This window comes from Myotis daubentonii, chromosome 9 (assembly GCF_963259705.1).
Source record: "Myotis daubentonii chromosome 9, mMyoDau2.1, whole genome shotgun sequence".
NCBI lineage: Eukaryota > Metazoa > Chordata > Mammalia > Chiroptera > Vespertilionidae > Myotis > Myotis daubentonii.
This window is the reverse complement of record NC_081848.1, coordinates 39,157,305-39,170,847: the sequence shown is the minus strand read 5'-3', so window position 1 is coordinate 39,170,847 and position 13,543 is coordinate 39,157,305. Positions and strand designations below refer to the sequence as shown.

Below are 13,543 nucleotides of genomic sequence, written 5' to 3'. Positions count from 1 at the left end.
GGGAGGGAACTGGGAGGAGGGGAGTTATGGGGGGGAAAAAAGAGGAACAAATGTAATAATCTGAACAATAAAGATTTAATTTAAAAAAAAATAAAATAAAAAAAATTATTAACCTCTCTTAAAAAAAAAAAAATTCAAAGGTAGAAAGGACAAATGATGTGGTATGTGGCTTCACAATGTCACTAAGAACCCAGACATTATCCACCTTGCTGTTCCTCTGCAGCATAGGGCTGCTTTCTCAGGGTCCAATGTGGCAGCTCAAGCTACATCCATTACTTCAGATTCCAGCTAACAGGAAGGCGGAAGAAATAAAGAAGGATGCTTCCCTTTATTTTAAGGACATTTACAGAAACTGAACATGGTATTTCAGTGACAGGGTTTTCTTACTCATTAAAAAAAGGAAAAACAGATATTGGGGGACATATAGCTGTCACTACGGCATTTTCTCACCACATTGTGATAGGAGAATGTTGTTCTCATACTCAGGAACTTTCAGAGAATGTGTGGAATTTGGTGGGGGGGAAAGAACAATGTATTTAAAAACAAACAAGAACAGTCTTAAAGGACTTGATCCCAGGCAATAGTCTCTACCCCTGAAAACTTTGTTATGCCCCAATTTGTTCTTTTGTGAAAAGGACTCCAGTGTTGTAGTTAACAGTACAGAGTCTGAGTGGCCACTTTTGGCCAAAATGGAGTAACAGGGACTACAGTAAATCTCCCACTTTAACTGACTAAAAATCTGGGGAAAAATATGAAGCCACAGTTTTCAGACAGTAGACAAGAGGCCGTGAAGGACAGCAATCCATCAAAGAAAGGAAGCAAAGCAAGTGAGTACAGGCATATCTTGGAGACATTGCAGGTTTGGTACCAGACCATCACAACACAGTGAATACTGCAATAAAGCAAGTCAGGTGAATTTTTTGGATTCCTGTGCAAATAAAAGTTATGTTTATACTCTACTGTAGTGTATTAAATATGCAAAAGCATTATGCCTAATAAACAATGTACACACCTTAATTAAAAATATTTTATTGCTAAAATAATGCTAACCACCAATGATCCATCAGCAAGTCATAATCTTTTTTCTGGTAGAGGGTCTTGCCTCAATGTTGAAGGATATTCTTTAAGAAGAGGAAGAGGAAGGAGAAGGATCAAAAATATGGATAAAATCGCAGTAAATAAGTATCTATCAACAATTGAATCTAAAAATCAAAATAAACGAACAAGGAATCTGATGAACAAAATAAACTGATGAACAAAATAGAACCAGAGTCATGGAAACATGGAACAGACTGATGAATCTCAGAGGGAAGGGGAGATGGGGGGGTAGAAATAGATTAACCAAAGAACTTATATGCATATATGTATTCCCTGTGGACACAGAATATAGGGGGTGAAGGCCTGGGGTGGGTAGGAACAAGGTGGAGGGGAGCAATGGGGGGAGGGGGGAGGAGAGAAAGGGAGACATCTGTAATACTCTCAACAATGAAGATTTAATTTAAACAATGTCTGATTTAAACCTAAATACAGAGTGGGGCAAAAGTAAGCTTACAGTTGTTTGTATGGAAAAAGACATACAGATTATGATTATTACAATAGCTTTACTAACTCTGCTTTTTGAGTACTCACAACTGCAAACCTACTTCTGGCCCACCCTTTATATATCTACTAGAGGCCCGATGCACAAAGATTCATGCAAGAATGGGCCTTCCTTCCCCTGGTTCCATCTTTCCACCTTTGCTCAGCCCGGAGCCATCTTTCCGCCTTCCCACGCTGGCTGCCCAGAGGCCCGGAGTGGCTGGGGCCGTGCGGAAAGCCTGCGATGACACAAGCGTCCTGCCCTACCCCTGGCCACTCAGTGCCTGTGTATGCAAATTAGCCTGCTATCTTTGTTGGGTTAATTTGCATACCCACTCCAGATTGGCTGGTGGGCATCATGATGGTTCAGTCAATTTGCATCTTTCTCTTTTTTAGTGTAGACAATTCCTTTTAATGTAAGTGGACTTAATGCTCCAATTTAAAAAACACAAAAATTGCTCCTTATAAGAAGTTGATTTGTTGAGGTAGAAGGAAAAAGATATAGTACCTGTGTGTGTATGTGTGTGTGTGTATGTGTGTGTGTGTGTGTGTGTATCACTATTTCATAACAGGATATGGCATGTACCAACCAAAGACAAAACCTCTGTAACAAAAACATAAGCATTTACTACACACACATCTGAGCTGATTGACTACCTGTTCTGCAGCTCTAGACTGTCCTCAGCTAGGATGACTGGGGTGACCTGACTCTGCTCCGTGTGTCACTCAACCAGGTTAGGCTGAGGATGGTCTCATGGTGATGGAAAATGTCCAAGAAAGAGAGTTCCACTGGGCAAGCCCATTTCAAGCCTCTGCTTCAAAGGATGTCTTGAGGTCAAAGTCAAAAGCAGAGCAGGTCAACTCATGGTAGGCAGGCATTATCAAGGTACATAGCAAACAGTGTGAACACAAAAGGTGTAACTAATGTAAGGGTGAGAATTAGGGCCAAACAATACAATCTACTTACTAGCAGATCAAAAAACCCTGAAGCAACTAGAGTTAATAAAAACAAAAAGGGACATTCCATAATGATAAAAATGATTTTTTAAAAAGAACTTTCAGTTTATAGGCACCTAACCACATATCCTCTATAGGAGCAAAAGACAAGTCCACAAATAGGGTAAAAGATTTATCACATCTCTCTCAATAATGGACACAATAAACAGATTTTTTAAAGTCTGTAAGGATATAGAAGATTTTAACAATTGATTAACAAACTAGTCTAAGATTTAGAAAACACTGTTCTCAATGACAGCAGAATGTACATTCTTTTCTAATGGAAATGGAACATTTATGAAAAGTGATCATGTATTGAGTACACAACTGGTTGTAATAAACTTGTAAGAATTGACATCTTAAGAGCACATTTTCTGACCACATTGCAATTAAGCCAGAAATCAGTAAGAAAAAGATAACTATCTCCAACTGCATGCAAGAGCAACCTGGAGAGACTTTGACAGCTCAGGTCAGCATAATACCTGCAGCTGCCACTCGCCTTTCCTATAGCTCAGGACCTGGGCTTGGGAGCCTTCCACCTGGGTTCATGCAGGTGGATGTACTGACCAACTTTTTGGTTTAGAGCTTTCACCCTTTTTTCCTGTAGGTCGCCTCCATGTTTCCTGGCAGTGTCTGATAATGACATAGCTGCGGATACCAGCTTGTTGCTGCCCGTTTTAGAATAAGGTAAAGTTAGATGTTGTAAACAACCTGACCCTCCAGTTCCCTTTCCCATCGGATCTGAACACGGATCTTGGTGGTTGTAGAGAGGAAAAGTAATAGTGAAGCTGGCCTCACAGTGCTTGTAGTCTGTGGGCTAGTTTCAAACAAGGTTAAAAAAAAAAAGATAACTAGAAAATGGCACACTTGGTAATGAAACACTGTGTGTATAAAACCACATGGGTCCAAGGAAAATAGTCACAATGAAAAATGAGAAAATAAAGCTTGAACAAGTAGATGATGAAACCGGAAGGAAAAACTACACGCACCTGGTGCCTATGTTGCACGTATCGAATTATCGAAGAAAGGCAGTTTAAACATACATCGCTGAGAGGATGGTAACGGCTGGGATGAACAGCTGGACGAAAGGTAGCACTTTAACCACAACCCCTTCCCAAGAGTCTGCATGGCCTTTACCTTGGCGTCTACCAGCCCGGCAGCCAAGTCCGCAGTGAAATGACCATAACGTTCAGGAGGCGGGAGGAGGGCCGGGCATCAATCATCAGTTCCCCCTCCAGACCTCTTCTCCGATTCCCAACCCAGCGGTTCTCAACCTGTGGGTCGCGACCCCTTTGGCGGTCGACCCTTTCACAGGGGTCGCCTAAGCCCATCCTGCATATCAGATATTTACATGACGATTCATAACAATAGCAACATGACAGTTATAAAGTAGCAACGAAAATACTGTTATGGTTGGGTCACAACATGAGGAACTGTATTTAAAGGGCCAGGAGGTTGAGAACCACTGCGACCGCCGGTTGAATTTCCACTTGCAATCCTCACAGGTCGCTCCAAGGTCATGTCCAAAACCGAATCCTTGCTTTCCCTCCAAGGCTCATTCCTCCCAAGTTCCTCCCATCTCAGGAAAGGGCACCACTGTTCACCCAGTTGCTTGAGTCAAAACCCAGGGCGCGCCTGCCAGGTTGGAAGGCCTAGAAAAGACAGCCTCCCGCCATAAGCCAGGAACCCGGACAGAGCTCCTTACACACGATGCTCAGACTCTGGGCTCCGCGCAGCTGGGCTGTGACCCCCAGACAAAGGCGCCGGGCCCTCCACACCTGCGGGGACTTCCCGATAGGCCCACCCGGAGGCCGGCCGGGTCTGCGGTCCCTCCGAGAGGTGGCCCCAGGGGCCCGCACAGGTGGAAGCCCTTGGGCCTCAGCTGCCCCACCAGCCCCGCAGGTAATGGCAGCCCCAGGGCCAACCGCCCCGGGAGCCGACTGAGCCCCCAGGCCGCAGGTCTGACTGCCAACCTGATCAGGAACGTAGCTCCTGTTTCGGAAGATGTTAGTGGGAAGCGGGGAGCTGGACACTTGACTTACCGTGACCTCACAGCCCAAGCTCAGGCCTGGGCCTCGCACTGACCAGACCAGCGTCTCTCAGGATGGAGGCCGGGCTGAGGATGCGCCTGCGGGCCGGGGCGTGGCCGGGGATGTGGCCGGGGCGTGGCCGGGGCGTGGCCGGGGCGTGGCCTCCGAGGCTCCCTCAGCTGCCTGGAGGCTGCAGTGAAGCCCAACCCCAACCTTAGCTTGCAGAGCACATCTGAAATGTGCCTTTTAGGCTGTACAGTACCCCCTGCTTGATTCTGCTTTGGTTCTTATAAAAATAGCAAGGATTGCCCAACCGGGGTGGCTCAGTGGTTGAGCGTCCACCAGGAGGTCACGGTTCCATTTCAGTCAGGGCACAGGCCCAGGCTGTGGGCTCCATTCCCCGGTAGGGGGCGTGCAGGAGACAGCCAATCCATGATTCTCTCTCATCATGGATGTTTCTCTCTCTCTTTCCCTCTTCCTTCCTCTCTGAAATCAATAAAAATATTTTATTTTTTAAAATATATTTTATTGATTTTTTAGAGAGGAAGGGAGAGGGATAGAGAGCCAGAAACATCGATGAGAGAGAAACACTGATCAGCTGCCTCCTGCACACTCCCCACTGGGGATGTGCCCGCAACCAAGGTACATGTCCCCGACCGGAATCGAACCTGGGACCCCTGAGTCCGCAGGCTGATGCTCTATTCACTGAGCCAAACCGGTTAGGGCTAAAAATATTTTAAAAATAAATTAGAGAAAGCACATTCTAACCTGGATGAGAGTTGTACACCCTGGGAGCTAACATTGGAATGCAGTCCATCCTCCTTTCCTGAGAATTGCCTATCATTAAGGAAAGATTTACAATCTCGTGGCTGAAACAATCTATGACTCCACTCCCACCCTCCAGCCCGCATTGCCTGTAACCATGATACCTTGCCTACTTTCCCATGCCTATAATTCTTGCTTTCTTTGTCCTTTTATGTGATATGAACAGCTGGCTTATGGAGAGGGGTAGAGAAGATTTTCGTGAGTGACCTGCTCCTCTCACCCATACTGCTGGCATTATTGGAATAAATGCTCATATATGATTCAACCCTGTCTCTGCTTAATTGGCTCAAGTAGTGACAAGCAGCCCAGACCCACTGGTTGTCTTGTTACACTTGTACTGCTTCCCTACACCATTATGTATCTTTATTCATATTGTCCCTACTGCCAAGCTAACCTACTTCCCACCCCCAGCTTTCACCTGGCTAAATTCTTTTGTTGGTGTAAGACGTGGTCCAGGAGGCCTTTTTTGGTCATTACCACCTTTTTCTTACCACTAGACTGGATTAAGTATTTCCTCCTCTGGTTTTATATGTTCCTTCAAATAAACCTGTTACTACTATACTAGGAGCCCAGTGCGTGAACTCATGCACCTTGAAAGAAATTGTGGGCCACGAGGCTGTGGTGGGCACAGGGGTGGGTCTCAGCCCATCCTCCACGCTCCTGCCTGACCCCTTAGGCCGCAGCCCCTGGTCCCCTGTCTGCCGGCAGCCCTGCTCCCACCACCACCACTCCCACACGCTGATGGCTCTGGCCCCACTTGCACCCGCTGATGGCACATAGTGATTGGGGCCAGCACCAGCAGTGGGTGGGAGTGGGGCATCACCATAAGGGGGTGTGAGTGGCGGCTACTGACCTGATCGCCCCTCAGGAGCAGAGTGAGACGAAGAAGCCCTGAGGGACGATCTGGGCCAGCAGCCACAACTCGCACCTGCTGACAGCGCCAGCAGTGGGTGAAAGCGCTGGGCGGGACCACAGCACACAGGAGCAAAGAACTTTCAGTACCACCAGAGGCTCGCCCGATGACAGCAACCAGCGCCCCACCTTGGTCTGGCGCCCCCGTTCACCTGCTCCACCATCCTGTTGCGGCTGACGTCCGCCCCCCGGTGGTCAGCGTACGTCATAGTGATCAGTTGTCGGTCTATTTGCATATTAGCCTTTCATTATATAGGATTAGCTACATTGGTTTTAATGACCTATTTTGTTTTGTAGAGTTTTTAATTTCTTCTTCCCCCATCTAGTTGTAATATACTTGAGGATGAGGCCACACCTAACTCATCTCTTGCTCCTGGTTGTCTTGCTTACTACAATGCTTGGCACAACTGGTTGGTTAAATAAATAGTCAGAAGCTACAGACCCATCAACTCTTAATAAGGCAGTTGGCTGCATTTTTTTTTCTGACCCCGCTGAATTACCTGGAATGTACCTCCCACTCATCAGTTGATAGTACTTAACACAAATCTTGAAGGTGACTTGGACCAGGATGGTGATGGTGTAGGCTGATTCTTGAGATGTTTATCCTTCTCCTCCTAACTTCCATCTGGGACCCTATTTTGACCCTTGATATAGCCGTACTAAACTGGTTGGCACCCACTGGGTAGAATTCACTAGTGAAGCCATTTGGTCCTGAACTTGTACTTTTTGGAAATTGTTAATGGTTGTTTCAATTTTCTCACTGTTGATCAGTCTACTTCGATTTTCCAGGTCTTTGTAATTTAGTCTAAGGAGGTTATATATTTCTAAGAACTTGCCCATTTTTCTAGGTTATTGAATTTGGTGGCATTTAGTCTTTCATAGTATTCTTTTTTTTAATTGACTTTTTAAATATGTGCCCTGACTGGGAATCAAACCTGCAAACTTGCGGTGCACAGGATGACACTCAACCAACTGAACTACCCTTTAGTTCTTTAAGATGTAATTTTAGGTTGTTTATTTGGTTCAACATACACAAATCAATCAATATGATACACCACATAAACAAAATACAGGATACAAATCATATGATCATTATTAATAGATATTTAAAAAAGCATTTGACAAGATATCCATTTATGATTAAAACATAATAAAATGGGTATAGAAGGAAAGTAACTCAACATAATAAAGGTCATATATGATAAACCCTCAGCTAATACCATACTCAATGGTGAAGAAGTGAAAGCTTTTACTCTATAATCAGGAACAAGACAAGGATGCCACCTCCTGCCACTGTTATTCAATATCGTGCTGGAAGTCCTAGCCAGAGCAATAAGGCAAGAGAAAGAAGTAAAAAGCATCCAAACTGACAATAAAGAAGTAAAATTGTCACTCTTTGCAGATGACATGATCTTTATATAAAAAAACCCTAAAGACTCTACCAAAAACTATTAGAAATAATAAACAAATACAGTACAGTTTTAGGATACAAAATCAATGTATAAAAATCCATCCCATTCCTATATACTAAATGAAATTTCAGAAAAAGAAATAAGAAAAGACAATTTCTTTTGCAATCGCTACAAAAAGAATAAAATACCACGGAATAAATTTAACAAAGAATGTGAAAGACCTATTCATTGAAAACTACAAAACATTGTTAAAAGAAATTGAAAAAGACATAAAGAAATGGGAAAAGACATTCCATGTCTATATATTGGAAGAATCAACATATTTAAAATGGCCATATTACCCAAAGCAATATACAGATTTAATACCCATCACAATTCCAATGGCATTTTAACAAGAAAAAGAACCAAAAAAATCATCATGGAACCATAGAAGACCCCAAATAGCCTAAGCAATCCTAAGCAAAAAGAACAAAGCCAGAAGTATCACACTCCCTGACTTCAGAAAAACATGATAGTGGCAAAAAAACAGATACACAGACCAATGGAACAGAATTGAGAGCCCAGAAATAAACCACATATATATAGGCAAATAATTTCAACAAGGAGCCAAAAATATACAACGGAAAAAAGAAAGCCTGTTCCATAAATGGTGCTGGGAAAATAGAAAAGCCACATGCAAAAGAATTAAACTAGACTGCTATTTGTCACCATGCACAAAAATGAACTCAAAATGGGTCAAAGACCTAGATATAAGACCTGAAACAATAAGATAGATAAACTTATAGAGGATTTTATGAATTTGACCTCAAAGGCAAAGGAAGTAAAAGCAAACATAAATGCATGGGACTATATCAAACTAAAGAGTCTCTGTACAGCAAAAGAAACCATCAACAAAACAAAAAGGCAACCAAACAAATGGAAGAAGATATTATATGCAACACCTCTAATAAGGGTCTAATATCTAAAATATATAAAGAACTCAATTCAAAAATAAAAGGCATAAACAATCCAATTTTTTAAAAAAATGGCAGAGGATCTGAACAGACACTTATCCCAAGAAGACCTAAGAATGGCCAGCAGGTATATAAAAAGATGCTGAACTTCACTAGCTATTATTAGGGAAATGAAAATAAAAACTATGAGATTATGGACTTACACTTGTTAGGATGACTATTACCAACAAGTAATAATAACTGTTGAGGAGGTTGTAGAGAAAAAGGAACTCCCACTCAATGCTGGTGGGAATATAAACTGGTACAAACAGTATGAAGGCTCCTTGAAAAATTAAGAATAGAGTTACCATATGACCCAGCAACACTCCTTCTGAGTATCTACCCCAAAAATGTGAACACATTTATTCTTAAAGATATATGCAACCCTATGTTCATTGCAAAATTAATCACAGTGGCCAAGACATGGAAACAACCAAAGTGTCCTTCGGTAAATAAGTGGATAAAAGATGTGTACGTATATACAATAGAATACTACTCAACCATAAGAAAATATGAAATATTTCCATTTGCAACAACATGGATGGATCTTGAGAATATCATGCTAAACAAAGTAAGTCAGATGGAAAAAATCAAGAACCATATGATTGCACTCATATATGGGATATAAAATTGAAAGCAATCAGTGAACAATCAAGACAAACAAACAAAAACTCATATACACAGACACAGTATGGTGGTTACCACAGGAAAGGGGGTGAGGACAGTATTAAAGGGTAAAGGAGATAAACTATATGATGACAGGGGATTTGACTTTGGGTGGTAAATACACAATGCAATATACAGATGGTGCATTATGGAATTCTACTTGAAAACAATATTAATTTTATTAACCTATGTCACCCACTATTTTATTAAAAGTAAGAAAATGTTCTTGCAGAAATTCTTAAATTATTTGTTGGAAAGGGTGAGGTATAAATATAAATAAATGATAATCAAGCCACATGTGCTTTGTAATCTAAAGAGCTTTACAAACATGACTTATTATATAAGTAGTATCAGAGTAAGATTTCTCAGCCCACTCATTAAGAAAGAGAATCTGTGCCTGAGGAGAAAGCAGAATAATTCTGATCTCATTAACTAGAGATCACAGGTGTGAAGACATAACGTGAGTAAGCAAGCTTACAACCTTACACATCCTAACTTCAACTGTATCTGTGGCCTAGTCCCGTGGTCGGCAAACTGCGGCTCACGAGCCACATACTGCTCTTTGGCCCCTTGAGTGTGGCTCTTCCTAAGCCTTAGGAGTACCCTATTTAAGTTAATAACAATGTACCTACCTACATAGTTTAAGTTTAAAAAATTTGGCTCTCAGAAGAAATTTCAATCGTTGTACTATTGATATTTGGCTCTGTTGACTAATGAGTTTGCCGGCCATTGGCCTAGTCCGTTAGGCTTTCTGATAACATGGGAAATGAGGCTGACACTGCAAAACCCCATGTTGCTGTAGAGCCGTCCAAGTTTCAGCACAAGTCATTGGCCTAATTTTTTAATATTTATTTTGAAGAAGCACCTCTCATCGGTTCAGCTGAGCTAATTTGAGCTCAGTGCAATAAAACACTCCAAACTTGTAGCAGTAAAACACTGACATAGTCCAGTTTTAAATTTTACTTTGCTAAACTCTCCAAGTTTGGAGAATTACACTTTGGTTGTGAAAATGCAGCCACACAAAAAATTCCAAACAGAAGGCTGCCGGACTTCCTGGAATAAACCAAAGGCTCTAGGCCCTGACCACAGGAACCAGGCTCTCCCACATGGAATTCTGCAGCTCAGCACCATTATAGGCCCTCAGTGACAGCTTCTTCCAATCACTTACGCATTCCCCCAGGCACACACTGAAACCAAGCTGGAGGTCAGCATTAGGTAATGCCCACAGACATATCCCCACTGCCAACTCCCATCTCAGTCACCACCACAGCCCACAGAGAACTCCACTCCCAGATTGCCTTTGAATCTGGGAATTTTGGCTCCAAAAGTCTGGGTGAAACCCAGGCATCTGTATTTTTTAAGAGCGACTCAGATGTGTAGTCTGGGTTGAAAACAACTGACAGAGATATTACACTAGGATGTAACACATGCTTAGGAAGACTTAGATCCGCACTTATCCTTGTCACTTCCCAGCTGTGAGACCTTGAGCAATTTACTTTCCTCAGCCTCCCCAACAGAAAATGAGTTGCTGTGGGTATCAGATAAAACAAGAAATGAGGTTTCTAGTTTAAAAAAAAAAAAGGAAGGACAGGAAGAAAAGAAAAGAAAGAACACTTCACATTTGTACGCTGTTTTACTGTTTAGAAAATAGTTTTACACCCACTATGTCAAATGACAAAAGCCTGCTATGGGGTGAATGGATATTATAATTTTTACCATTTTACAGATGAGGATACTGGGATAGAGGGGAAAATGTCACAGAGTTAGTAAATGTCAGAGGTAGGACTCAATCTAGGATATCTAAGTTCAATTATAGACCATTTCTCTTTGCAGCCAGTATAAGTTCTCAAATACTTTTTTCTTTTTCTTAGATTCTCTTTATTTTATTGTATTTTTTCCATCACCACTTATCCCCTCTGTAAGGGCACACCACTTTAAAGACTGCCAGTGATGCTGTGAATCCTGCTAGGACTAAGCGAAGCACAGAGCAGCAGGTCAACAAATGTTGATTGGGTGAATGGCAATAACAACAACTACAAAGGCAAGATGTGGCTAATTCTCTGAAGACAGCCCAAAAGAGGCGGAAACGCTGGATATGGTGAGAAACATCGTAAGAGAGGATTCTCAGGAGGATTCAATAGTGGAGGTCCTTTGGGGTTGTGTTTCGGGATGAAAGACCTCTATGGAGGAAACTGTTGGTTCATTCACCTTCAAGGCAAGCAATGCAGTTTGGAGGGTGGCCTCTCTGTTGGCCTCCCAGGTGGGTGTTTGGATGGGCTTAAAGGCCTTGCAGGGTATCAGTTGCCTAATATCATCCTTGCAGACATGAGGGGTTTCATGGTTTCCTTGATGGGCTCTGCTGTCTTTCTTCTTGGGGACTACGTACTGAGAACTGGCAAGAGCCTGGAAACTTCCTTATACTGGTGGTTAAAAGATGTAAAAAGAGGTTTTTGAGTTCAGGGTATTTTTGAAACTTGAAAAGGTGGCTCTATGGATAAATTTCAAGCTTCTTGTTTCTTATTTTTTCTCTCTTGGAGGCTTATACTCTCAATATGTGTGGGATAGAAAAGACAAGAACACAGATGCCTCACGTGTCACTTCTCCAATCTTTGCTGGTCATGTGGTAAAACCTTAGTCATCTTTAAAATGTTAGTCCCTCACTCACCATCTCAGGTTCTTTCCCCCTAGTTCTTCCTCTACCCCAGACTTTGAACAGATTTTATGATGGTCCTCCAATTCAGCATGGTGCTAACGTTTAAAAGTCTATTAAGTGAAGTTCTAGCTCCCCAGGGAAGCCCTCAGAAGAAAAAATTGACATTTGCTGAAAGTTCATGCATTGCATAACCATTGTTTCTAAATATGCTTGAATAGAAAAATAAATATATCCTCTATTAGAATGAGAACTTTCTGAGTTCAAAGACTTTGTCTTGCTTGTCACTACATATACAGTGCCTAGAAGTGACTGTCACACAGTAAGTACTCAAAATAATTTTAATCTAACTGACTGATAGGAAAAATAGAAGGTGGAGACATCTTATAGAAACAGAGCTAGAAAATTGACTCTTACCAATAACAAATTAAAAACTGGATAACATACAAAACCAAGAAAATATCTTTAAATTATATAAGATCATACAATCAGAGGAGGAACTGCAGGGCCAAAATCTAAAAGAAAGTGAGAATCCAAAGAGGTAAGCCCAAAACTGTTATTTTTTACCCTATAGTAAATGTAATTTCAATCTTGAAGAAACAGCTGCACACATGAGCTTCATCTTTTGTCAGTTCACAGGAGGAAGGGGATCTTTTATTGCTCTTGGATTGAATTTGTAGGTCAATTCCATGACAACTAATATCTATGATAGTTTTTCTAATTCATGAATGTGGTATACTATTCTATTTATTTCAGTTTTTTCACTCAGTAAATCTTTGTAGTTTTGAGTGAACCATCATGTATCTTCTTTGCAAGAGCTTGCAATTTTCCTCTTAAATTTATTTCTATTTTATGTTGTTACACTGTTGAAAATTGTGCTATTTAAACATTTTTTAAGTTTCCAATTATTCATTGCTAATATAAAGACATACAATTATTGCCCGGCCAGCATGGCTCAGTGGTTGAGCATCGGCCTATGAACCAGGAGGTCATGGTTCAATTCCCAGTCAGGGCACATGCCCGGGTTGTGGGCTCAATCCGCAGTCAGGGATGTGCAGGAGGCAGCCAATCAATGATTCTCTCTCATCATTGCTCTCCCTCTCCCTCTCTCTCTAAAATCAATAAAATTATATATATTAAAAAACATACAATTGATTTTTCTGTATCCTGAGATATTGTTTAACTCACTTATCAGTTCCAGTAGGTTTGTTTGTTGTTTGATTCCTTAGAATTTTTAAAATGTAACTAATTATATCTGCAAATCAGGAGTTTTATCTCTTCATTTATGCTTGTCATTTATCTTATTAAACTGGTTATGATCTCCAGCACAATGCTGAATAGAAGTTGTGAGAGCAGATATCCTTGCCTTATTTCTCAACTTCCAGGAAAATATTCATTGCTTCACCACTAAAAATGATATTGGCTTTTTAGTAAATATATTTTCAAATATCTTTGATCAGAATGAGGAAGTTTTATTCTTAG

The 13,543-nt window shown here is 41.5% G+C and overlaps 2 non-coding genes across 2 annotated transcripts; both read left to right on the top strand.

Moving 5' to 3' along the window:
- The first annotated feature begins 2,969 nt into the window (after positions 1–2,969).
- Positions 2,970–3,086, top strand: LOC132242423 (small nucleolar RNA SNORA44). Its single transcript, XR_009454617.1, has one exon. It is a non-coding gene; the product is annotated as a small nucleolar RNA SNORA44 (small nucleolar RNA).
- Positions 3,087–3,288: 202 nt separating this feature from the next.
- Positions 3,289–3,407, top strand: LOC132242431 (small nucleolar RNA SNORA61). Its single transcript, XR_009454623.1, has one exon. It is a non-coding gene; the product is annotated as a small nucleolar RNA SNORA61 (small nucleolar RNA).
- The last annotated feature ends 10,136 nt before the right edge of the window (positions 3,408–13,543 follow it).